The sequence below is a fragment of the Porites lutea genome, chromosome 8 (genome assembly GCF_958299795.1).
Source record: "Porites lutea chromosome 8, jaPorLute2.1, whole genome shotgun sequence".
In the NCBI taxonomy this organism is placed as follows: Eukaryota; Metazoa; Cnidaria; class Anthozoa; order Scleractinia; family Poritidae; genus Porites; species Porites lutea.
In genome coordinates, this window is record NC_133208.1 from 16,989,261 (window position 1) to 17,015,112 (window position 25,852).

The following is a 25,852-nucleotide window of genomic DNA, read 5'->3' on the forward strand; positions in this document are numbered from 1 at the left end:
CCTATTCTCTTTCAACAATAGTGGCAGTTGGGTCTTAAACAACACTGTGCTAAATAAATTATATCAGACTTTCCCGAAATTCGTGAAAAGTCGCGAATTTCGAGAGGAAATTTCGGTAAAATTTCGGTGCATCTATTGTTCTGTTAAGGAGGCAGCGTGGCCGAGTGGTCAGCGGGTCGGACTCGCAATCAGGCGGCCCCGGGTTCGAGTCCCGCTCTGGCCACTTGCTGGATTTGTGCTCGGTCGTCCCGAGTTCAAATTCTCGGCCACGCTTGTAAATAGCCAACTGGTCGCCTTCTGTCAGTTGGGGTTTTTAATCCTGTTATGTTGTATTTGAATTATTTGTTTCTAAATATTTGAGTGGAGTGCCTGTAAATTAGCTGGACAAGCTAAGTACATTTCCACGATAAACAAGCCTTTAACCTTTAACCTTTTTATTGTCGGCGAAATTTTGCACAATGAGACGAACAGTCGTTGCGAATATTCGTCTAGGGCGAACGAAAATTCGGCTCAAAACGAAAGTTCTGTGCCGTTCGTCCACTTTTGATGAACTATTAATGAGAGGAAGGATGAAAGAAACAACGCCAAAGGCTTGAAAATAATGATTATAATTAAGAATTTATAACGCGCAAAGTATGTAACTACAATCAAATGCGCGCTATTTTTATTGTCTTCTCCGATTATTAACGTCACTTCCCGATCGTCTGGTCTGAGACAAGGTCTTAAACAGACAGCAGAATGACATTTCTCTTTGATAATAAACCGTTACTGATGGTGACTGGCTGGAATTTAATCCCTGGATTCCCACATGCCACATACCAACACAGGTTGAAAAAAGGCGTTTCCGTTTCCGTTTTTGTAACGGTTACCTCACGGAAACCTGAATATCCGCAGACGGAATTGTAACTAACCGTTGCGGGAAACACCTGTATCCGTCATGTTTCAGTTTCTGCGGACACGCTTAAACGCATCCCTTATACTCGCGTTTCCGTCAGGTTTACTCTTGCGGAAACGCTAACTGCCGTCATGTTTCCGCAGCTCGTAAATTCAGAGGATACTCAATTATCCGTTGAGTTTCCGGAACAATGAATGCGGAAACTCAGTTTGACAGGTTTACTTTCTGCAGCCTTCATGTTTCCACAGATTCCACTTTCGGTGGATTATTCACTGGATTTCCTAAATGTGTTAACTTTACTTAACCACCCAGTTTCGAATCATATGTTCATTCTATCCGGTATATAAAAAAGTGGACGTTTGTGAGACTACCCTGGACCGTTTCATGCATCCACAATGACCCATTTTCGCTGATACACACAAATCAAGCTGAGTCATATTTAGGTGCATTTTTGGTATTAAAGTTTTCATTAAAATAATTCTCTCTCCATTTTCATATAATATGTACATATGTATATTAAATATTTTCACAATAAAAAGAGACTCCTTACAATGTATTCCTATTTTCTATATCCAAACTGTAACTTATCAATTTCAATAGGCCACTTCCGAGTTCCAAAAATTCTCACTTTCAAAACGAGACGAGGTGCGCAACCTCTCTTGTGAAATGAGTTTTATTTGCATGAGAATGAAAAATGATTTCCATATCAAAGGCTGAGCACTTAACCTCGTTTTGAAACAGAGGCCCGGGGAACTCGGAAATGACCTATTAAATAATCCTTTTAGAATTGACAAAATTCAAAATTTTTTCCTTGAAATGATTTGGTAGAGGATATTATACGGGGTCGCGAAGATATGAATTTTATTTTCGATTGGAAAACAATATTTTACGAACGAGCGCAGCGAGTGAGTAAAATATTGTTTTTGCCACGAGAAAATAAAATTCATATCTTCAAGCCGCCGTGTAATGTTCTTTTTATTATATAGACAAAAAGACATCGATAAAATAATAGAGGGAAATTACCGAAATTACGTCATCGATAAAATCACGTGTGAGATTATGGAAAATAAACCACTCGGGTCCCGGATGTAGTTTTTATGAATTCTACGAGTGGTATATTTTCCAGTAAAACACTCGTGTCTATATAATAAATTAACATAATAATTATACAGTCTAACCTCTTCTTATGGACACTTCTATACGACGGACAGTTCGTTTGGTCCCAGAAAAGCCAAAAATCATGCAATCCCTACCTCTATAATATAGACATCTCTGTAAAGCGGACACTTGGTTCTGTCCCTTTAGTGTCCGTATTAAAGAGGTTTGACATTATTATAAGTAACGTGCATTTCCATTCCAAAATAACTCCAAGAAGTGGTTCACGGCAAAATTATTGCATAATTTAATAAGAAAAAATTACAAATAAAAGTCTTACTTAGTTACATGTAAGACTGCATAAAATCCCATTAGGAAATCTAAACGGCTGCCTTAATTCTTATTAGCAAGTACCAGTACTTGGTGGATCATCCCCAAAAATTATTGTTAAAGCCTACACAAACTGATGAGAGGCCATTATTGGGGAGTATCAGACTGATGCTACAACGACGATAGTGATGCAAACAAAACTAGCCATAGGCTTTATATACAAATGTATAAGCCAACATCTCTACACATGTATCTCACTTTTTGTCGCCACTCTGCTGTAAGTGCATGGCTATAACTTGGACCTGGCTGTGGCATACAAAGTAGTCTACAAGAATTTGCCTACATCTGAGTTTGAATAGTAATGACAAACTGCACACTTTTAACAAGCGACTCACTTTCACAATGCATCTATCTTACACTCCCTGTTTTATAGTTTTAGGATAATCCATTGACTGTCCTGTAATTTCAGCAATTTTAATGAACACAGTCGAGTAAAGATTGACTTCTGGAATAAAACTCTTATCACCTTTCCAATAAGATTGTGCAATTTAGTTAGAGTTGATCATCACAGGATCATCCTGACTAAAGGCACAATAATACATTAGTAAATAAGCAAATTGCTACAGTGACCTCTACTATGGTGGTCGTGGTTACAGTCCTGAAGAGAGTATGTTACTGTTGCCCGTCAAATTTCAACTTAATGCAAGTGGCATTAAGGGCTTTTCACTCATTTGGTTTCGTTGTTAGTAAAACGCAGGGAAGACTGAATTACTGCCCAATGAACTAGAAGTGTCAAATACGTTCTTGATTAAGAGAAAAAAATGATAGGTTTTAAACCAGTGAAAAATAGGGGAAAAGTAGAATTTTATACTCATGTAGAAGCGACTATGCCATCACATTTTGTGCTTCGGCTAAAGCTCATTATTTTTCTGGACATCACGCGCACAGCGTCATTTTTGGACTTTTTACTCCCAGTTGCCATAGTAGCGATCACTGTAGCAATTTGTGACTTTGGTATTATTGGCATCCTGCCCATGAAGGGCAGTTATTTGGTACTGGTCTGTCTGACAAGTATTTATCAACCTCTCTGGTTATTTTCCTGGCTGTTCTTTCTTTGCCTCTTTGACATGTAAGCCTCACAAAAGGCGTCAAGAACAGCATTGATGTTTCTTAGCTTTGACCTCTCTGAGCATAGTGGCCTGATGTACCTGCGTGGTGGATCACTGGCCCTCTCTTCACTGTCTTCACTCTCCTCCAAAGACATAAATTGGATAGCATTGTGTAGGTCTAATAAAGCCTTTATTTTGGCTTTGTCATCTGGAGAAAGTTGTTCCTTGTCCAACACGTCTGTGCGATTCGTCAATTTCTGAACACCAAAAAAACCTATTTAGTCACAGTAGCATGACTACTATGATAAACATTTAATTAACATTTACTTTGTTCTTCAGCAACAGTTTAGTCTGGCAAAATAGTCACCCTGACTATTTTGAATCTTTAGATTTGGTTCTTGCTCTCTACTCTGAGCAATTTACACTACAATCAAACCTTGCATATAAATGGAAAGGACACTGTTAACATTAAAAATGTCAAAGGGGGTAGGGTGTGGCCCTAGTGCATTCTATAACAATCATTAATTATATATGCATAAGACACACATGCAAAACATGTGTTGTGTTCTTAAAAAAATGAAAGAGCCTTGTGCCCTGAACCTGAAAGATCCAGGTACCCAGGATGAATGTGTTTGAATAAACTAAGACTTCCTTGTCCCCCAAGAGCAACGGTAATGCAACAGGGGCCACCAGGCACTGCCAAAGCACAGCTGTGTTGCAGGACAGGCTAAATAAATCACTAAGTGGATGACTTAAACTACACAGTAAAAATATTTGCACTGCAAGCATTAACAAAATAATGTACATGTATTTTACCTACCTTTTTAGCTCTCAAATTGGAATCTTGTCTGAACTCTGTGTGCTTCAAGTTTTCCATTCTACTGCCTTACCACATCTGCTCGGGTACTTCTCTGACTCCAGTACTGAAAAATGGCCCCTAGCAAAAGGAAAGCATGTTAAATGTGCAGGTCTGTAGAAAAGGAATTAAGAGTGCTTCTTGGTGTTGCTAAAAGTATTGTTGGTTTGCTCCTGTTTTTGGTGTGGGTATTATTTAGTGGCTTTTCCATCTTTTGTATTTATGTCATTAGGGGATTGCACTTGTCGGCAACACCAAGAAACTACAGTGGAACCCCGTTAACATGGTCATCAATGGGCCAAAAAAGTTTTGCCGTATTAATGGGTGACGGTATTAATGAGGGTTTGTTTACAGGAAAATGTATGGTGGTTTTTGCCAGGCGGCCAAAAAAAGTGGCTGTAATAACAAGGTGACTGTATTACCGAGGTGGCCGTAAGGCGGGGTTTCACTGTACCAAATTCAAGAAACTTAGAAAAGTGTACAACTTACCTTTTTTCTCTGTTTTGGGCCATTTCTTTTACCCAAAATTTCCCCTCACTTCGTTAACCAAAATACCCTCAATGTTTTTGTTCTCCACATCAGTATACCTCAAAGAAATAAAGACCAAAAAAAATGTCAAATATTTATATCAAAATAATAATAATACATGTATTACATGTATTGTAACAGCCTGGTTCTAAAAAAACTAGTAAGCTTAAAATGAGGCAGTTTTCTGGTAGTGCATTACAGTGAAAAATATTTAAAAAATGACGGTTGCTTTTATCATCGAATAAAGCCGTTATCCAAGTGCTTGAGGCACAAAACAAAATTAAAGTGTAACAATATAAAAAAACTGTGTAATCGTCAAGTTGATCTCCTTGAGCCATTTGTAAAAATTGAGAGTATCATTAACACAAGCACCATTTTGTCCACTCAAAGAAGGATAAATAGAATAATTCCAACTTCCCACTTAAAGATGGGCACCTTACTTGAGTCAATGAAGGTTGCTTTGTCATCGAATAAAGCTTTTATCCTTGTTTCCGAAGCTTAACAACAAATTGAAGTGTAAAGAAATAATTATTATATTCCTGACTAGTATTCTTGTTTATCTCCTGGTGACTGTTGCAACATTTGAAATATCATTGACACAAGCACTACTTTGTCCACTCAAAGATGGATAAATAGAATTGCGACTTCCCACTCAAAGATGGGCGTCTTACTTGTTTCAATGAAGGTTGCTTTGTCATCGAATAAAGCTGTTACATATATCCTTGTGTTCGAAGCTTAACAACAACTAGAAGTGTAAGGAAATTATATTCCTGAATAATATTCTTGTCTATCTCCTGGTGACTGTTGCAACATTTGAAATATCATTGACACAAGCACTACTTTGTCCACTCAAAGATGGATAAATAGAATTGCGACTTCCCACTCAAAGATGGGCGTCTTACTTGTGTCAATGAAGATTGCTTTGTCATTGAAAAAAGCTGTTATCCTTGTGTTTGAAGCTTATCGACAAATTGAAGCGTAAGGAAATTATATTCTTGAAAAATCTTCTTGTTTATCTCCTGGTAACTTTTGCAACATTTGAAAAATCATTGACACAAGCACTACTTTGTCCACTCAAAGATGGATAAATAGATCGAATTGCGACTTCCCACTCAAAGATGAGCGTCTTACTTGTGTCAATGAAGGTTGCTTTGTCATCGAATAAAGCTGTTATCCTTGTGTTCGAAGCTTAACGACAAATTGTAGTGTAAGGAAATTATATTCCTGAAAAATCTTCTTGTTTATCTCCTGGTGACTTTTGCAACATTTAAAATATCATTGACACAAGCACTACTTTGTCCACTCAAAGATGGATAAATAGAATTGCGACTTCCCACTCAAAGATGGGCGTCTTACTTGTGTCAATGAAGGTTGCTTTGTCATCAAATAAAGCTGTTATCCTTGTGTTCGAAGCTTAACCACAAATTGAAGTGTAAGGAAATTATATTCCTGAAAAATCTTCTTGTTTATCTATTGGTGACTTTTGCAACATTTGAAATATCATTGACACAAGCACTACTTTGTCCACTCAAAGGTGGATAAATAGAATTGCGACTTCCCACTCAAAGATGGGCGTCTTACTTGTGTCAATGAAGGTTGCTTTGTCATCAAATAAAGCTGTTATCCTTGTGTTCGAAGTTTAACGACAAATTGAAGTGTAAGGAAATGATATCCCTCTACAATCTTGTGACTTTTAGAACCTTTCTGCACCATCATATTAAACTTGTTATTGTGCATGTACACAAAGAGAAAAGGTTCCTTTTAACACTACAAGTCTCGTGACAAGCACTACATTTATTTCAATTTTGAACAATTCCCATTGGTAGTAAGGAAATGCACGTTGTATGCAAAAAATTAATATGACATTAAATACTATTTTTGTACAGGTTTATCCTTGTGATAAACATCTACAGTCTCAGAAATTGGAGTGGAAATGTTTTGTACATTTCAGTGTCAAGGAATTTTTATATAACATTTTTCTGTCATTGCTATTGGATTCCGTACTCCGTTCCGTGATTCCGTTTCCTCATTCGAGATTCAATATTTTACGGTTGCCATCTTCGCCATTAAAATGTGCATTAGTATACAGAAAATTTTTTTTCGGTGAAGCAGCAACTATGTCTTTATTGTAAAAGAAATCAGACAAAGACGTGCTTTACAGGCATATGTTATCAAAGAAACTACAGGCAACATACAAAGGTCAGATCTGTACGAAGCAACTCGCTGTCGCATGAAGCTCATATGTGAAACGATTTTTATGATCGACATTGATGAAATGCTCCCAAAGCTATTACATAGACTTAAATATGCCTCTATATATTTAAACAAGATTCAGAATGTACTTACGAAACAACAAGGATCCACAGTTTAAAATAGGCGTTCTTTCTTCTCAATGATGGTTGAAACACTCAGTGTGCATTCGAGTCGCCAAGAGTGAACACTGAACTCCTTCATCACCGCTTCCATGGGATTTGGCGTTTCGTTTAAATAGTTTTTCGAAGTATTTTTTCCCCCTGCAGTCTATCTCCGCAATCTATCACACTCTCCTCGCTCATCTTGACAAAAAAAAAACGGCCCTGCATGTACAAACCACCAAAATGGAAAGCGAAACGACAGCGAAGAATGTTCAAAAGGGCGCGCGATTCAAAATTCAACGTGAAAACGAGGCACGCATGCTTGTAAGACTCGCGCCCCCAGAGCGAGGCAAAATGCGTGCGAGCGTTATAATTTATTTTGCTGTTTCTAAATTGTTTCAAATTACGCGTCAATGTTTGGAGAGCTAGTAATTTTAATAACACATCTTTGAATCGCTGAAAAAAGGAAGACAGAGAGAATCATCTATAACTTTTCCAGTATTTACGACGTGTAGTTTAGCGCAGGCGATTATCTCTGTTCTTTCGGATATTTTAGCTGATTTTAGGTCAATGCAATGATTCCTCGTCTTGCTTGAAGCGTAATCAGTACAGCTAAAACAAATTGTATTATATGAGAAACCTAGGATTGATCATGAAAACCAGCAAATTTCAGTAACAAAACCGCTTGCGGAAACGCAATGGAAACAAGCTGACACGTTTAAGTCAACGGAAGCGCTGCGGAAACACGAAAGAATGCCTCCATTTTCATCTTACACGTTTCCCATCGTAACCGTCGCGCGGAAACGCAACGGAATTTTGAACCATCAGGTTTCCGCAGCATTTCCGAATTGCGGAAACACCTTATTTCACCCTGTGAGCAACTGCTTTATTTGTCTGAAATAAGGCTTATTCGAGAAACAGACCAACCAAACAACACACAAAATAGGCATGGAAAGTTGAAGTGATAATAGAAAATGATTAATGCCCCGCTTAAGATACGCATGAAAAGGTAACACAACTAAATAGCGCACGCAGGCAAATAAGACAATAACTACAAGATGGCGTAATAAGGGGGGACGCAGCCTTGTGGTAGGATCTAGCGACTTCCCTTATCGCCCCACTACCGTGGGGTAGGACAAGAGTATTGGCAGAGCCTTTCTCCCTTTGAGGAGCAAGGGTGGCGCAGTGGTGAGAGCACTCGCCTCCCACCAATGTAGCCCGGATTCAAATCCCGGCGTCGACGCCATATGTCGGTTGAGTTTGTTGTTGGTTCTCTCCCTTGCTCCGAGAGGTTTTTCTCCGGGTACTCCGGTTTTTCTCTCTTCTCAAAAACCAACATTTCCAAATTCCAATTCGACCAGGAATCGGGTAGACGAAGAACCTGCAAATCTGCTACCTGCAAATCGTTATTTTTTATTTTTATTATTTATTTATTTATTTATTATCTCCCCAGCGCCGTACGGGCTGAATCGGACAAAATTAACTAAAGGCAAATGAATAAGATGGCAAGACACAAACAATGCCAAAAGCTTGGGGAAAATCGCAACGCAGACTTCACCGCAGCACAAGGAGTCACCCCCAAACTTTATTGATACATAACACAACAACACTGCTCCAAAGGGAGGGAGGGTGGGTAACAAAATTACTGTAACTGTTTGCTTTCGTGCAAGCTAGACGAATAATGACCAATCTCCTTCCCAGGGTTCTCTTCTACCCGCCCTACGGAGCGAAAGAGGGCAGGTAGGAGAGAACCCTGGGAACGAGGTTGAACAATGACCAGATCTGAAATAGCAGAACTTTTATAGCTATACAGTGTCTCAAATATCGACCAATAAATACAGTTGTACCATAAGCTACCTAGTCTTAATCATTATTAAAGTCTAGCCATAAATAGGGCCTTGAAAACAGAGACCAATCTGCGCGATGCTAAGGAAATTATGATGACAAACATACGACAAATTAGTTAGGTTCCAACCATGAACAGCCTTTGTTTGTATCTTAAAATTAGCGTGCTTTCATTCATAAATAAGGCTTTAAAGATACAACCAGGCATACATTGGGGCAGGCTACCTTAGCCTTCCCCCCCTTGGGCTTCATGTTCCATTAACTGCATTTACCATCTAGTAAGTTTGACCTGTTTATAATGGTCACACTCGCCCGGTACTTAATAGACTTGCCGCCTAATGAAAGTTGCCGCTGAAAAAAAAGATCACAAAAATTACCCAGTGGGTGTGGCCGTCGAAACGCAACTTTTGATATTCTTTATAGAAGAACACTTCATTCAATCCTTCATTCAATGAAAGTATAACGCAATCAACGTCCTTTCAGGTGATCTATACCAGGGCGACCCTGATCTGTATTGATCTTTCACTTTCTATTCTTTCAATAAAGTTGCTAATTTGTAACCGTAACGGGGAAACAAACTTACCGTTATCATACAGCACTATCCGTTATCCTGTAGACCTACCAGACAAACAGTGTTTGTGAGCCCTGACGCACACACTGAAATATCTCATTCCTCCATTCTCTTACATTTGCGGGTGGCCGCTAGTTAACACAGCTAAAAATAACAAGAAAGGCAAACCATTCGCTGCAAAGGGGTGGCCGAGGTCGTTTAATTAGGCGGCCACTTGTTAAAGATGACGAGTACAATGTTTGTACTGTATGCAGGGAAGGTCGGGGCTTTCGAGAAAACAGCTCGCTAATACAGTTAACAAAACGTATGGGAAAGGCACATGAAAAAAAAAAAACAAAAACAAAAAAAAACAAGTAAACAACTAGACAAAACGTAAGGAAAGGCACATTAGAAATCAAACAAACATAGTAAAAGGCACGTGACAAACGTTGTTTGTGGTTGAGTTTGTTTGTTTAATTTTTTGCAGAGTGACTCCAGCGTGTGCTCTGACATTCGTGGTATACGAAAACGTCATCCATTTTCTTATGCCGCCCAGCTAACTTGAATAGACCAATGAGTGATATATTCTGCTGCTTGCCACGTCTCTTACCCATTTACACTCTCTTATTTTAAAAGGTGGAACTTAGTTTCCTGTGTTTATATTGAAAGAATTTCATACGTGCGACGTTTCCTCAGCAACATGCGTGGCACAGCTTATGTATATGTATATTAGAGAACATAACGATTAAGCCCGGGCTTATGTCATTTATTCCTCTCCTGTAACGCATGCATGCCGAGGCGACATGCAGGCATGAGCCCATACAAAAAAACAAAAAACAAAAAACAGCCGATCAAAATTTTTATAGTGACATAGTATACTTAGTGTAAGTACTCTTCTACACCAATTCGGTTTGATAAAACCTTCCCTTTCCTTACCTTTCGCTAGCAAAAACGCATCAAGAGTTCTGTGTCTATACTTACTTAGGGCATTCTTGGACCCGCATATAGCCTGCGAGCAAGTTCTCCCGGCGGAGTGGGAGTGGGGAGGAGGAGGGAAAAGGGAAAGGAGAGCTTGCACTGGCCTCTCGTTAATTTGAATTCCACCCCCAGAACTCCCTATGGCTCCTCTGGTGTTGAGCTCTCAAAATCTGACCAATCAGATCTTCCCCTTTTCCCTCCCCCATCCCGGCACCCCCTGGAGAGCTTGCTCGCGGGCTAGCCTACATACAAAGCGTTCGTCTATTTCGCCTGTAAAGGTGTCACAAGCTCTGACGTCAGCGCTTTTGAGAATCGTCTTTTTTGCCCACCCTCACTAAAACGATAAGCCTTTGTTTTCTAGAAGACCTTTTTTTTCGATCCTAAACCTCAGTTTGATCGCTTTAGTGTGAACGGGAGGCCAAAACGCGTAAAAACATATACCTTGACAAACGAAAACGCATTATTGTGCACAGGGTCACGCCCGAAGATGATGTCCGCAGTCATCTTCAGAAAAACAGTGCAGACTCTTTTTCACTAGCAAAGAATGAGGTTCTTACTCTAAACGACTGCAGCCTTCGCTTTTATTTGTTTTACACTACGACACTTCGTCCTCCTGAATCTTTCGAAAAGTCTGGGCAGTATGACAAAGAAATAGTGTATCTGGCCGTGATGTTTTTAGCTTTGTTGAATAATCATCAATACTACATACAAAGCTTGTAAACCAAGCGACCCAAAGAATCCCTCTCGCTATTCTCTTAATCCGCAATTAATATAAAATGACCAAAGAGAAGGATTTTTTTCTCTCTTTATTTGCGCTTGAAGATGACTGGCGACATCATCTTCGGGCGCGACCCTGTGCACAATAATGCGTTTTCGTTTGTCAAGGTATATATTTATCATAAACAGTCCACTTTTGACATCTGTATTTCCCTCACCATGGAAAGAATCTGAAATTGTTCCAATTCTAAAGGATGGTGGAGATCCGGAAGTAGCCAACGGGAATAGACCTGTGTCGTTGTTACCTGCCCTATCTAACATATGTGAACGAGTAGCCTTAAATCAATTCACCAAATATGCAATAAGGAGAAACTGTCTCAATGGACACCAGAGTGGGAATAAGAAACGACATTCGACAGAGACACTCAATTTTTTGATGTCAGATCTATAGCTAGCCTTGGAGGCAATGGACCGCAAGCAAGTCACTGCCTTGGTGTTATTAGATCTTTCCAAGGCATTTGACAGCATTGATCACATGTCCTTGTTAAAGAAGCTACGTGCAATGGGTACCTCTAAAGAAGCAATAGAATGGTTTAGAAGCTACTTGACCGGGAGAAAACAGTCGGTGAGAATCGGCTGCGAAACATCTGAACCCCGCCTAGTCTCGTATGGTGTACCACAAGGATCAATTTTGGGCCCGGCATTGTTTAATATCTACATCAACGATCTACCATCTGTACCTAAGGTAGGGTCGTTAGAGTGCTGTGTTGATGACTCACAGTTAACCTCTCATTTCCTGTACGTGATGCCACCTTAGCTGCAGATCAGCTGACAGAAGATCTTAGGAACATAGCCACATGGTGTTGTAAAAACAGTCTACTCATTAACCCGGAAAAAACAAAACTTCTGGTTCTGGGAACTCCGCAGTTGCTGATGAAGATACCAGATGATCTAAGCATTACACTACTCAGCAAGGAGATTACAACGTCTAAGTCTGCGAAAAACCTGGGGGTTACAAAGGACTGTAATTTAACGTACGACGAACATATAACTCAGTTAACTTCGAAATGTATAGGTAGCCTTTGTCAAATAAATCGAGTAAAATACCTGTTTGATAGGCGTACGTTGATCACTATAATTAATTCTCTAGTATTCAGTAAATTATTGTATTGTTCATCAGTTTGGGCTAATACCACCAAGAAAAATATCGAGCTATTACAGACAGAGCAAAATTGTGCAGCCCGGATAGTTTCTGGAACGAGGAAATTTGATCATGTTACACCTATTCTTAAGCAGTTACAGTGGCTGCCAACTGTTAAACAACTTGAGGTTAGGGATGCTACCATGGTATTTAAATGCTTAAATGGACTTGCACCTCCATATCTTTGTCAAAAGTTTAAAACCAGATCGGAAGTGCACAACTGCAACACTAGGAATAGGGACCGCCTATATATACCACTCTGCAGGACGGCTGCAGGTGAGCGCGCGTTTACCTTCAGAGGCCAAAGGCTGTGGAATAGTCTCCCAGACGAGTTTCAGTCTATCAGTAATTTAGATGTATTTAAAGTTAAAATAAAACAGCATTTTTTAAGGGTATTTTTGGAAAACTAAGTTTTAGATATTTGACATTGTAAATTACGCTGAAAAGCCTTTTTGAGGAGATAAATATTTACATTTATATTTTACATTTTTCCCTACAATAGTGTGCACACAAACGTGTCTTAAATAGTACTCGTAGTCAGTAGTAAAGGTGCTAGACTTTATCAGTATTTTAAATGAACTACAGTATATTTACCATCGCATAATAATAGTACGATTTCAGTTACTTTATATTCACTGCACAATCGCCCTTCAACAGTTTAAAGTGTTATATAGCTGGAAATTGTTTTTTCCTTACAGCGCACGCTCTCATTGGCTACTTCGAGATCACAAGACATCTAACGATGAACTGTTTCCCGCCAAAAACCATGAGCGGGCAACATTGCAAAATCTATGACGTCAGAGGGTCACAGTGCTCTGTTACCCGCGAATGTTGACTGGCGACCGCTGTTACAGCGAGGTTTAACGAATTTCCAGCTTCATTTTAATTTTTTCAGCTGTATAACAAATCACTTAAAGACTGGTCTGTCGGGAAACAGTTAGTTTTGTTTCCCTCGAACCAGTTATTAAAGGGACATAGTCAGCTGATGCACATGCACATTAGATACCATGAATTAAGAAGCGTATCTGGAATACTCTAAACAAACCTTGTAGAGTTGAACTAGTTACAAGCCGAAATCGTGATTATAGACCCTAAGCCATATTAGAGCACTCATTTTTTTTTATATGCCATTGAGAATTCACCGATGGATTTGTCCAGGGAAAGCCGAACATCGACGAATACTTCCGAATTCGAACATCAGTAGAGGTTCAAGGCCGAGAAAGCTTGATTTTCCAAATATATGTAACCTTTTCCATCGATTTTCCAAATATATAGCGATTATTTGCTCACCAATGTTACTGACTCATTTGTCTTGTTATTTTGGTAACGAAGGCGATTTTTTACTCACGGCGCCTACGCGTTTCTCACCTTCCTTTGGATACTGTTTTTAGCCAAATGTGATAAAATAATGTAATAGGATGGGTAAAAGTTTGTTCAAAAAGAAGTTTTCAGTAAAAGATCGAGGATCGACCGAAACACTATGCAAGATTGAAGCGGATTTCTAGATGTATCCGTCATTTGATTTCGGGTTGAGGTAAACGCTTTTCAAACTGGCGAAAGTAGTGTCAAGGCAGGAGCCTATGCTCCTGGTCAAGGTCAGCGCGGTCCCATAGCTGACTGTGTCCCTTAACATTATTGTATGATGGCAAAGATCACTACAAGTCATAAACTACAAGTCATAAACTATAACCTATAAAGGCACTGGATAAAGAGGAATAATATCGCACGCCTAGTAGTAACTTAACTGCCTCGTGCGCAGGCTTTTTCAAGGTTCTGCATAGCGCAGTCCTAGGCCTCAGTGGAGAATAATGGGAACGAGCGAGAGCAAGGGCTGATGGGAAGGGAAAACATTTTTTTTCCTTCCCTTTCCGTTTCCTCTTTTTTGTCGCTTTACTTGATAATTACCTTAAATACACCGAGAACCATCGCAAGCGACTGTGGACGAGGCAGATAAATTGCATCCTGATAATGTAATCTAGCACCATTTTTATCTGATGGCCTGGAATAAATACTGTTACGGGCAAGTTGTATTTAGTAATTATTACAAAAGAACAAAATGTTGGGATAATATAAAAGAAAAGTATGGCAGTTAACGTTGCTTACTTATCGGAATTAATACTGAAATCGCATTGAAATATGTGCTAAACTATATAATTATTAAAAATCCAGTACTACACCTAAGTCAATGACAAACGCTAGCAGGGAGAGTTCTATCCTGAGATTTCAACCCTTTGCGTAACGTCTGCAAATACAGATATCTAGAATGAGAGTTGACAAGAAGGCAATAAAAAAAAAACCTACCCTCAAAACCTGTTACAGGAAGGTGCGACGAAGCCACATTAACCATCCTATGCCCCTTGTAGAAGAGGCTTGACTATTGCACCTTGTGGGCTTATCTTTTTAATGTAGTGTAGCACTTGTTAAAGTGCCCATAAACTAAATATTTTTATTTCTAAATTAAAGGTACACATTACTACGAGAACATTTTTATTTTTTTAATTAAGCGTACTTATTACTACGATAGCCTCCCCGAAAAATCATATGTTTTTGCAATATGAGCACGACGTGATTTTCTGAAATTTGAAAGGTCAAATTTGCCACTATTCTGGCACACCATGAATTGGTCTTCTTTCGGAAGCCTCCCGGAAACAAAGGAAAGGTTGCCAATGGGGTTAGCGGTTAACTGATATTTGGCCAAAAAAACAGTTGTTAACTGATAATTGGCCAAAAAATTAGTAGTTAACTGAGAAATGAAAAGTTAACAGTTTTAACAGTTAAGTGACATTCTATTAAGTTATTAATTATACTGAATACGATCGTTGATGTTAATGAAAGCAACAAACTTTTGCAAACAGAAATGCTATTTTTTCTGACTTTTTTTCTGTCCCGCTGATGACCCGGTGGCACATTAACTGATATTATTATGTGCAAAAGGCACAAGAGCAGTATCCGGCAAACAGATAGCGTCCGTCACAGAGCATGGTTGTAGACAACTCAACGAATAATTCGTTCGGATAAGGAAAGACAGTTGTCACGGACCCAAAAGGACGTCAAGTTAAATATCACTACCAAAGAAGAAAACTGTAACTCTTAGCATTTGATCTACCCAGAAAGAATTTCTGATGGCTCAAAAAAATCAGCATCTTTCATTTAAGTACATGGCAGTTGAAGTTACGAGATATCACTTTTGTAACTGATGTTTCAGTTCCAACTATTGAGACTATTAAGCTGTCTTTCTGAAACAGTTTCATTTCTTAAAACCTTTGGATATCTTTATAAAGCTTTTGAAACTGGCGAAAAAGGTGCGTCTGTGAAAAAGGTAACATTGAAGGACGCGAACGAGGATGTCGACAAAGTCTGTATCAGGTACAAAAAAACTTCTGACAACGCAGGTGGAAAACCTACACGCGGTTTCTCACTTCACTCAACACAAAACATTTAGTGCTTTGAACTATGCCCAAGACTTTGGAAGAATGAAGGAATCGCTTAAAAGAACTACGGATTCGAAGTGGGCTACACTCACGAAAAGTCGAATTGTCCCATGTCAAATACTTTCATGCCATTGTTTTTGCATCAATTGACTTCCAAAAAGTCCAAAAATAATGGCCCAGTTTTGTTATTTAAGACTTTTTTTTATTGTTTCCCGTCGTCTGTTGCAATGGATTACAAGGATTGAAACTTAGGCCAGCAAAAGAGCCATTGGCCAACAACAAGATACAGGACACATACAGTCATTCAGTCAACCCGATAAGTACGTGACTGATTCAGATAATGAAAGTGACGAAGAAGGTGGCTTTGGATTAGTTTATGGTAGGACATGGATGACCAGTTCGGGAAGATCAGTACACTGGTGCGTCTGGATCTATGAGGCTGGTGTCATATTTATGGTTATACGACTTGGATCTAATTGGTTCTTACAGCAAAAATTGGTAAATAAAGGTAGGTCTTAATAGTTATCGCTTACCTATTTTTGCTACTTCGGTTAGACAATTATGTTCTTTTCCATATTTTCAGTTACTTATAAATTGTCTTAGTGGGTGAGATTATTTGAATTCATGTAAATTTAAACCTTGATTTTAGTAGGGCCTACCCCCAAAAGTGATTGACGACGTGCTGAAGTAAACAAAATTCGGGTTATGACAGAATAATTTTTGCTGTAGGAAAGTGAAAGTTGATAGCTAACCAAAATTAGTAGTTAACTGAGAATTAGCCAAAAAATAGTAGTTAACTGATATTTGGCCGAACAATTAGTAGTTAACTGAGAATTGGATACCCCCATTAGCATCCGCAAAGGAGCTATGACGTAGGTTAAAAAAAACTATGTCGTAAATAAAGAAGCGCTTGACTTTAGATACAAGTAAACAAGACACGGGGTTTCCTATTTATAGTTGTGTTTTACTTATGAATTATTGAACAGAACTTTCAGTTTCTTTTGGTTTTCATATTTGTGATCATGTGTTTACTTACTCGAGCGATTACAGTGTTGTGATAAGCAGCGCATATTCCGTTTTAAGCGTTGATCGGCGGCAGTTGCCTGAGCAAGAAAAGTATGTGATAGCGTGCATTACTAACTCCGGAGCCTGTAACCTAAATAGCCTATTCTGACATCCATGTCCAGAAAATAAGGTATTAAGGCAAGGAATTAGTAAACCAATTCTCACGGCAGATTCAGACAATTAAATCAGTTTTTAGAGTTAGAAGGTTGACGTTGAACTTTTTAATGAAGATTCTTTTTGACAACCTTAAATTTCCTAATTCCAAAAGTTAAGAGAAACTAAGAAGAAATTCATTGGAAGTTTGGGTTACATTACATGAATCGCTTCTTTTTCAGTTGAACTCAGTTCGTGTTATCTTGCATTTAGCGGGATGGGTCAAGATAAAATACCTCCACCTCATCAGGTGAGAAATTCCGTCCAGGCCCCTTCAGAACAGAGTCCCCGTCCTTCACTGAAGCTGGAACAGAGTAGGACCTGCCCAAAACTGCTCTTGATCTGCTGATAGAGTTGGCATCAAGATAAATGATAAGGTCCGTAGCAAACTTTGGACCAATATCTGAACGCCTGTCAATTGCCGTTCCTGTCTTTTCTGGCTTCACCTTACTCAAAAACGGTGCCAGACTTTCAGAATTGTTGAGAGAAAAGATAAACGCGTTGGGGGCTTTTCCATATCTGCCACTGGATTCTAACAAAACAAAACAAAAAGCATAACATAGTAATTTAAAATAATTGAATATACGCCTTAAAATTCTGTTGTTAGATGCTGTCAGAAGCTAGTGGAGCTGTATTTACCAAGAATTCAAAGATATATTCGAGGAAAATGTTGGTGCCGCCCCTTTCGCTGCCTTGTCCCTTGTTGCAGTTTTGATTTCTGAAACTGATTCCTTATCAACGTCCTTCATCAGGTTGTCAATAAAAGGTATAGTGTCTTCTCTAAAGCACAATTTTGAATGCTGCTTTCTCTGGATGACAAGCCTCTCTGACTCTTTCATTTAATTTCATAACTCGCCATATAGTTCATCAATGTTCGTAGTACGTCGATTTTATATTGAACACTATAAGCAGTATTCGCGAGTTGCATGTATCTAAAGATTTTTCCATGCTCTTTGTCAGGGTCCAAGATTGGTTCAACAAGCCAGTGCTCGACGGATGCTTTTAATCTAATAATTTGGGATAGTTTCGAACACTGCTCTCTGCGGCACTATCGCTGATAAGCCCTATATCTTCTGCTACAAGATCGTGAAATTCAAGATTGTCCATTTTTTACCGTATTTATAACCATAAAAACTTCATCCCAAAATATCTAGATATCGCTCTTGCAGATTTCGCTTAAACTTCACGAACATCGAGGCAGCTATTGGAGGAAAGAGCTTCCGTGAACGATTTTGGAAGAACTGTTCCCAGTGCCGAGAAATACTGCTGCAAGTAGAATAGGTAAAGGCTTCATTTCGTTGCTATGACAATTCCGATGTTTTTGCAACCCTGAGCACAACAAATTTTCATCTTTATCTAATACCCAAATTTCCAAATCTTTTGTTTATGGAGAAGTAGTTTGTTATTCGGCCTTTAACTGAGGAATTGACTGAGACAACTTCAATGAAACGAAGCCATGCTTTCTCTACTTTAATCACACAAGGACTCCTGGAAGACTCCAAAAACTACTTCATGTAACATCTCCCCTTTTACAGTAATAAACGATCTTACTAAAATCAGCGACTTGAATTTAGAAGTTATCTGGCCTGGAACATGCACTTAAATGTCTTTCTGCTATATCTTGACTTGATCCTAGGAAGTAAAACTAAAACTCAACAAAGAACTAATGTCAAAGTTCAGTTCATAAATCGTCTATTAAACGTGGTCTGCGAATCTTGATGGGCGAACGCTGACTCTGCCACTTCTTGTAACAAGAGTCTGAGGTTGCTGCGATTTCATTTCTTCTTTTGCTTTAGGTGCAGGGTAGACATCTGCTGGCTTTGGCAAAGGTGGGTTTTGCTTGGTGGAGCTGCTATCCATTATGATAGGCTACTGATGTCCTTGACTAGGATCTTGGCGGATGAACTTCCGATTACGTCTGTATAGGTTTCCGTCAGGTATAGGTTTTCTATCAGGTACGAACGTGCCACACACGAGCCTTTGTCCCATGGAGCTTTGGGGTTTACTGGCTGAAGACGTACTGGTTCTCCAATTTGAAACTCTGGCAATGGTCTTGCGCTATTTTCGTAAGTTGCTTTGGTCTGCTGCCTCTCACGTTTAATGTTGTCATGTGTACCTTTGACAACTTCAGGTTTGAGTAACGCTCCAGCGGTTGGTATGGTGGTCTGAGTTCTTCTTGACATGAGCTTTTGAGTCAGACTTAAATTTTTAATGTCGGGTGTGTTTTGCCATTCACACAGGGCCATTTGAAGATCTTTGTTTTCCTGCTTAGCCTTCTTAACCAGATTTTTGGCGATCTTAACGGCTGACTCTGCTTTGCCATTGCTCCGACTGTGGAGTGGCGAACTGGTAGTGTGCTGAAATTAAAATTCTCGTGCGAAAGCGGCGAACTGATCGCTTGAATATTGGGGACCATTTTCTGTAATCATGTCTGCAATACCATGCCGGGCAAAGTGTACTTTGTTGCCTTGATCACAGACTCTGTAGTTGCATCTTGCAGCAAATATACCTTAAAGTAATCACTGTAATAGTCAACAGTCACTAGGAAGGGATCACTTCCATAAGTGAAGAGATCCTGACCAACCTTTGACCGTGGGGTATCTGGAATCTTATGCGTCATTAACGGTTCCTTCTATTGTCTATCTAGAAAGTCATTTCAAATTTCACAGTTTTGAACTTGTTCGTTGATTTGGCCCGCCAAGGCCCAAAATAACACACCACGTGCTCGACGTACACAGGCTGACAATTTCTCCAGGACAATTTTATCTTGCATTTAGGGCCACTGTTTCGGCTGACTGAAAATGTGTACGAACCAAGTGGATTGACTAGACTACCATCATCAGTCTTATCTTGCCTCCAGGTGGATCCAACTGAACTTCGCCAAGTTGCAAAATATTCAACAAATTTGTATAGGACATTGCACTGCTCGTCGCTCTAGTATGCAGCTGAGGTACGTTGTAACTGTAGGGCGGTACTCTGTGTGAAAGGTGAAGGGTACCATAAGGGAAGATCTGGTTCTATTGCTACTAACAGTTCCAACGCGCTCTACACTAAAAATAGAATCGTCTGATTCGTCACTATCCTCTGCAAATCTCTGATGCGCTCCACTTGTTTGATGAACTTTCTTGTCTGGTTTACTTGGGGACTGCCTCTTTACATAACACTTCACGGCAAAGTGGCCTTGTTTATCACATTTGTGACAGGTTTTACCAGACGCAGGACATTTGGCTCTATCATATGGATGTTCGGTACCACAAAACTTGCATAGACCTGATGGTTTTTCTTTTCCAAACTTGTTACGACCTCTCAAGTTTCCATTGCTACTACCACTATTTCCTTTCCTTTTCTCATTTGCTGAATGATGCTTTTCTGCTGCATGAACAGTGTTTGGAGAATCAACAGTGTCTTTAAACTGCTCTTTGTGAATCCTGGATAACTCGCTGGCTCGAAGAGCTTCATACACCTGGCTAACCCTGGCACATGGCGTTCTCAAAGTAGGCGGTCACGGGTCGAAGAGTCTCAAGTGCCAATGACCAATCTGTCACGAATGAAGCTCTCCCAAAGATTTTCAAATTCACATGACTCAGCAAGCTGGCACAGTCTCACTACATACTGATCAATGCTTTCATTTTCTGCTTGATTGGCAAAACCAAATTTTACTCTTTCAAACAACAAATGTTTTTGAGCCTTAAAATGGCCGCTTAAGGTAGAAAGAATCTTCTCTGGGTCTCTCTTGTCAGATGCAGTTAGAGTATAGAGGCTATTCATTACTTTCACACATGCATAAAGGCCCAACCTGTACTGCTTTAGGTTTCTTGTTGAGTTCAGTGGCAGTGACATAATAACACCAAGCTTCTTTAGACATTTTCCAGTTTGTTGATAAATCATCCTTTACGTTCATGGGCGCTGGCAGTGGTATTTGAAAAAATGGCATGTTGAAGAAAACGAATACTCACTGTTCTGGTGCTTTCTAGTTTCTGTCAACTAAACAATATGGCGACGTCTCACCACGTGCACGACTCGCGAACAAGAAAATAATACCACAACAGCAACGACGGCTTCTCTGGAACGTTCCTCTTCTTCTTCTACCGCTTTAGAATTCTTGTTACTACGATTTTAACTTCTGACACCATGTTATTCGGCTATTAACTGAGGAATTGACTGAGACAACTTGAATGAAACGAAGCCATGCTTTCTACTTTAATCACACAAGGACTCCTGGGAAGACTCCAAAAACTACTTCATGTAACAAGATTGACTGACGCACGGATGGGTAGATTAATACCAAACCTTTTTAAGGTAGTTCAAAGACTGTAGGACATCGCGGTAATCGTGTCTTTAAGAACTTTCCTGCATTTTCCAAAGGAAGTAGATTATTCACTGATATGCGTCTCAACCATGCATCACCTCGAGCACTGCCAGTCTTGTATAATTATTCGTTTTTGTTTTGGGACAGAGTTACATTGTACGTCATCTACATTTGGAATGATCCCGTGATTCAGCGTTGGTCGTACAAATTCTACATTGCAGCACTGTCAGTCTTGTATAATTATTCGTTTTTGTTTTGGGACAGAGTTACATTGTACGTCATCTACATTTGGAATGATCCCGTGATTCAGCGTTGGTCGTACAAATTCTACATTCCCCCGTGTTAAGAATGTTGTGATCCGTTGTTATAGTTAACATGAATTCATGATGTGGTTTCTTTATTCATACTGGCCAAGAAGAGCTCCTGCTCCATCAATCCACAACCAGACTTGGCAGGAATCGAATATGGGTCGATGCAAGAGCTGTTTGTAGAAGAGTATAACTGGTTCGTTGTGTGAAGAGAATGACTAAGAATTTCTCCACCCGCTAAGCCACCTTCTAAGGGCCTGTTAACATGGGGGTGGGGGGCCCCAGGTAGGTGTTGTATCTCGCTTAGGTGGGGTCAGTGACCCGACTTTCCATTCAATCTCTCATTTTAATTTGATCACGTTTACATGCTAAGTAGGGTGACCTGCCGCGGGTTACCTCACCTACCTGGGTTCTCCCCCAACTCCATTAGCAGGCCCAAAGACTTGAAAAAGCTACTCCAAATCTCTCTTTTTCCAATAAAAGAAATCATTAATGGAAACTGCTTTTCTTGGTCAACCATCTTATCTTTAGCCCATCGTAGTACAGATTAGGGGGGTTAATAGTTACTGCCTCTCGCGTTGTTTAAGAGTTATCCGAGGATGTATCTTACAAGATGATGTAAACATGAGTTCTGACGTTATCCACGATACGTGACGACTGAGATGTTAGAATAAGTTATACTGCTACACGATAAATTTCTGCAATTTTGTTTGCTTAGAGCAGTGGTATTTTAGCTTAATTTGAAATACCTACACGTGAAAATTACAAAAACATTTGCGGTTAGTAGAATAAACAAATAATAGAATGATTTGTACGTGATATTAGGCAAAAATACCACTCGTGACATTTCAAAATTGTCTCAAATTTCACTCGCTTAACGGCTCGTGAAGTTAATATCACTACTAATCATGCTATTACCTATACTAATTAAATAATAATTGAATAAATAGTTGATTAGAAATTATTATTGGAAAAAAGCGAGTAACAATTTCCTATAATTTAGTGCAAATTATAATTTATAGTACATTACTGAACCCTTACTCTTTTTGTACTAAACCAGAAGTCTGAAACTAACGGAAAGCAAGACAGGAATTCCAAGAACCAACCTGAACAGTTGTGGTCATTTCCAATGTACCCTAGTTTGCAACTGCAGTTCCTTTCGGTGTTGGTAGAGGTGGCATTTTCGCTACAATTGTGAGAGTTGTTCAGGCATTCGTCTGAGTCTGAGTGATAATTTTAGAAAAAAATTAAATTTATTCTGCCTGAACAAACAGGTAGTCAATATAGCCACCAGTATAATATAATTATAGCAAAATCCAACTACTGGTCTATTATCAATACTGCGTTTTGATTGGTTAAGCTACTACTAGGCTAAATGTTATAGCCCACTAGTAGCGAAAGCGCCGGCTTTGAGAACCAAAGCAACTGCGGTTGAATCGCGTTTTGCTAGTTAAGTTGTTTTTTCTCGATATTTTTGACCAACTATTTCGATTTTAATAAAACAATTATTCCTCTCGCCCTCATGGCCTCTGAGTCAATAGTCCATTCGGCCTTCGGCCTCATGGGCTGTTGACTTAGAGCCCATTCGGGCTCGAGGAATAATTGCTAAATATATAGTTTACGGTTAAAACACATTCCATTCCTGGTATTGATCATGATTTCAGAACATGACATTAGTCACCTCCCAGTAAGGCGAAAATGTGTTAAATGGATTTAAAAAAACCGAAGAATTGTACCTTTATAATTGTATCCATCTCCTGTAGGCAGTTTTATCTCGAACTCGAGATAAAACTGCATGCATTTTTTTCTAATCTTGGACGGAAGGATATAATAGGGAGTTTAAGAGTTTTGAGCCACGCACGTCAACCGGAAGTGAGCCATTTTCCATTTCAAATTGCCTTGACGCTACCAAATTTGTATTACTAAGAGTCCTTATAGAGACGATTTGTGTAAAAAAATTGGTTTAAAATAACGGCTAAAGAATGCAAAAGTCTAAGTCCGGTTGATGTGCGTCACTCAAAAACGTCGCAGCTTAAACTCCCTCATAACCGGATGGAAGGACGGACGGACGGATGGGTAGATTAATACCAAACTTTTTTAGGGTAGTCCAAATACTATTGGAAATCGCCGTAGCAGTGTCTTTAAGAGACTACTGGCGTTTCCAAAGGAAGTAGATTATTCGCTGATATGCGTTTCAACCATGCATCACCCCAAGCACTGCCAGTTTTGTATAATTTCTCGTTTTTGTTTTGGTACAGAGCTACATTGTTCATGCTGATCTGCATTTTGAATGATCCAGTGATTCAGCGTTGGTTGTACATTTTCGTACATTTTCCCTCCATGTTAGTAATGTCGTGATCTGTGGTTATAGTTAATATGAACTGATGTGGTTTCTTTATTCATACCCGCCAAGAAGAGCTTCTGCATCAATCCACAACCAGACTTATTATGAACCTTAATAATTCTATCCAAAGTAAAATTGTGAAAGAGCTGTTTGTAGTATAACTGGTTTGTTGTGTGACTGAGAATGACTTTAGAATTCTTCCACCCTTTAAGCCACTTTTTAAGACCTGAAAAACCTGTTCCGGATCTCTCTTTTGCCAATTAAAGAAGTAGTACGATCACTACTGTGTTGTTCAATTCAAAGGGGTTTTAAGACGCATAGGAAACCTGGATGCCTCGACATTTTGTTTGTTTGTTTGTTTTTTGCTTTTTTTTTATTGGGCGGGGGGGGGGAGGGTCATCAAAAAGTTTCTAATTGATGAAAGAAAATAAAAAAAAGATTTTGCAGCACCTACCCGAAAAGTTGTGGCCATCTCCCATGTACCCTGGTTTGCAACTACAGTTAAATGAACCTTCGGTGTTAATACAGTTGGCATTGTCGCTACAGTTGTGAGTGTTGATCTGGCATTCGTCTTCGTCTGAATCACAATGTTAGAATAAATGAACTTTTAAAGCTTATGCTCCAAAAAACAGGCTATAACAACCAGTACATTAATGTGTTTGTATTTTAAGCACATTCTCTTTCTTGCACTAGATGACACTCTGGAAAAGTAATATTTACATGTTCCGTTGTTTCTTTGTCATCCTCATCATTGTCATCATCAGCAGTATCAATATTATTATCATTATCCGTTATTATTAATTTAAAATTATTGGTAACTGAAATAAAAAGTTAGTTCACAAAACGAAATCCCAAGAGCCTCACGCTAACCCCAACATAAAAAAGTGAGAAAATCTTTTTATTCGTGATCAGTTGACCGTTGCAAATGAAAGGGATGAGGATCGTACCTTGCATTATAAAAGTTTTTGCTCCAATAAGTAATATGTGGTGTTTTCCGTATGGTTCCATGTTTCTTTTTAATTTTACCTTGACATGTATTACCGTCACCCTTAAAACCCTCTCTACAAGAGCAAAGGTAGGAGCCAAGCGTTTTCTTGCAGTTTGCGTTGATGTCGCAAACTGGTGGCATCTTCAAGCACTCAGCATCATCTACAAATAGCATAAAACAGAAGACATAGTAAATGTGAGTTTTTTCTAAGTTCAAATATGTCATACATATCTGCGTGGACGATTTCTTTCTATAGGTTACTGACAGTACTAATATATGGCAGACTTCATTGTTATCGTATTTTCGCATGCACATGCACTCTATATTCCATTTCCAATAGGATATAGAAGGGAACATCTCGGAGAATTGGGGGAGAGCAAAGTTACGTTTTAGACTATGCTTATACTATTCCGGATAAATCTTTTTCGCAGACACGAAAACCATACCGGATAAGGCTTCTGTTGACACATAAGAAAGGTGATTTCAGTGCAATTTCTGTAACTGAGCGAAGTTGCGCCGCGGCGCTTATCTTGAAAGTGGAAGCCTGTCGACCAAACGCTCCACGGAGCGATGTTCGATGTGTGTTATCGAGTTAAAGTTCTGTGCCGTTAACAATCATATTATACGGGGTGGCTTTTGCAGTACAGTGTAAACAATTTAGTTTTAAGCATCTTAAAAGGGACAGAATACATCATACCGTCTCGTCGCATATAGAACCTCAGCTCATCTGTCACAAAATCGTCAGGTCTCGTTTCCTTGGTCTGGCTGTTTAGTTCGCACACTTTATCCGGAATGT

At 39.2% G+C, this 25,852-nt stretch overlaps 1 long non-coding RNA gene across 1 annotated transcript; it reads right to left on the reverse strand.

The window, feature by feature from the left end:
- Nucleotides 1–938: 938 nt before the first annotated feature.
- Nucleotides 939–7,375, reverse strand: LOC140945832 (uncharacterized). Its single transcript, XR_012166756.1, has 4 exons — nucleotides 7,160–7,375; nucleotides 4,775–4,872; nucleotides 4,250–4,366; nucleotides 939–3,686 (listed from the first exon to the last, which is right to left on the reverse strand). It is a non-coding gene; the product is annotated as an uncharacterized lncRNA (long non-coding RNA).
- Between the last annotated feature and the right edge of the window lie 18,477 nt (nucleotides 7,376–25,852).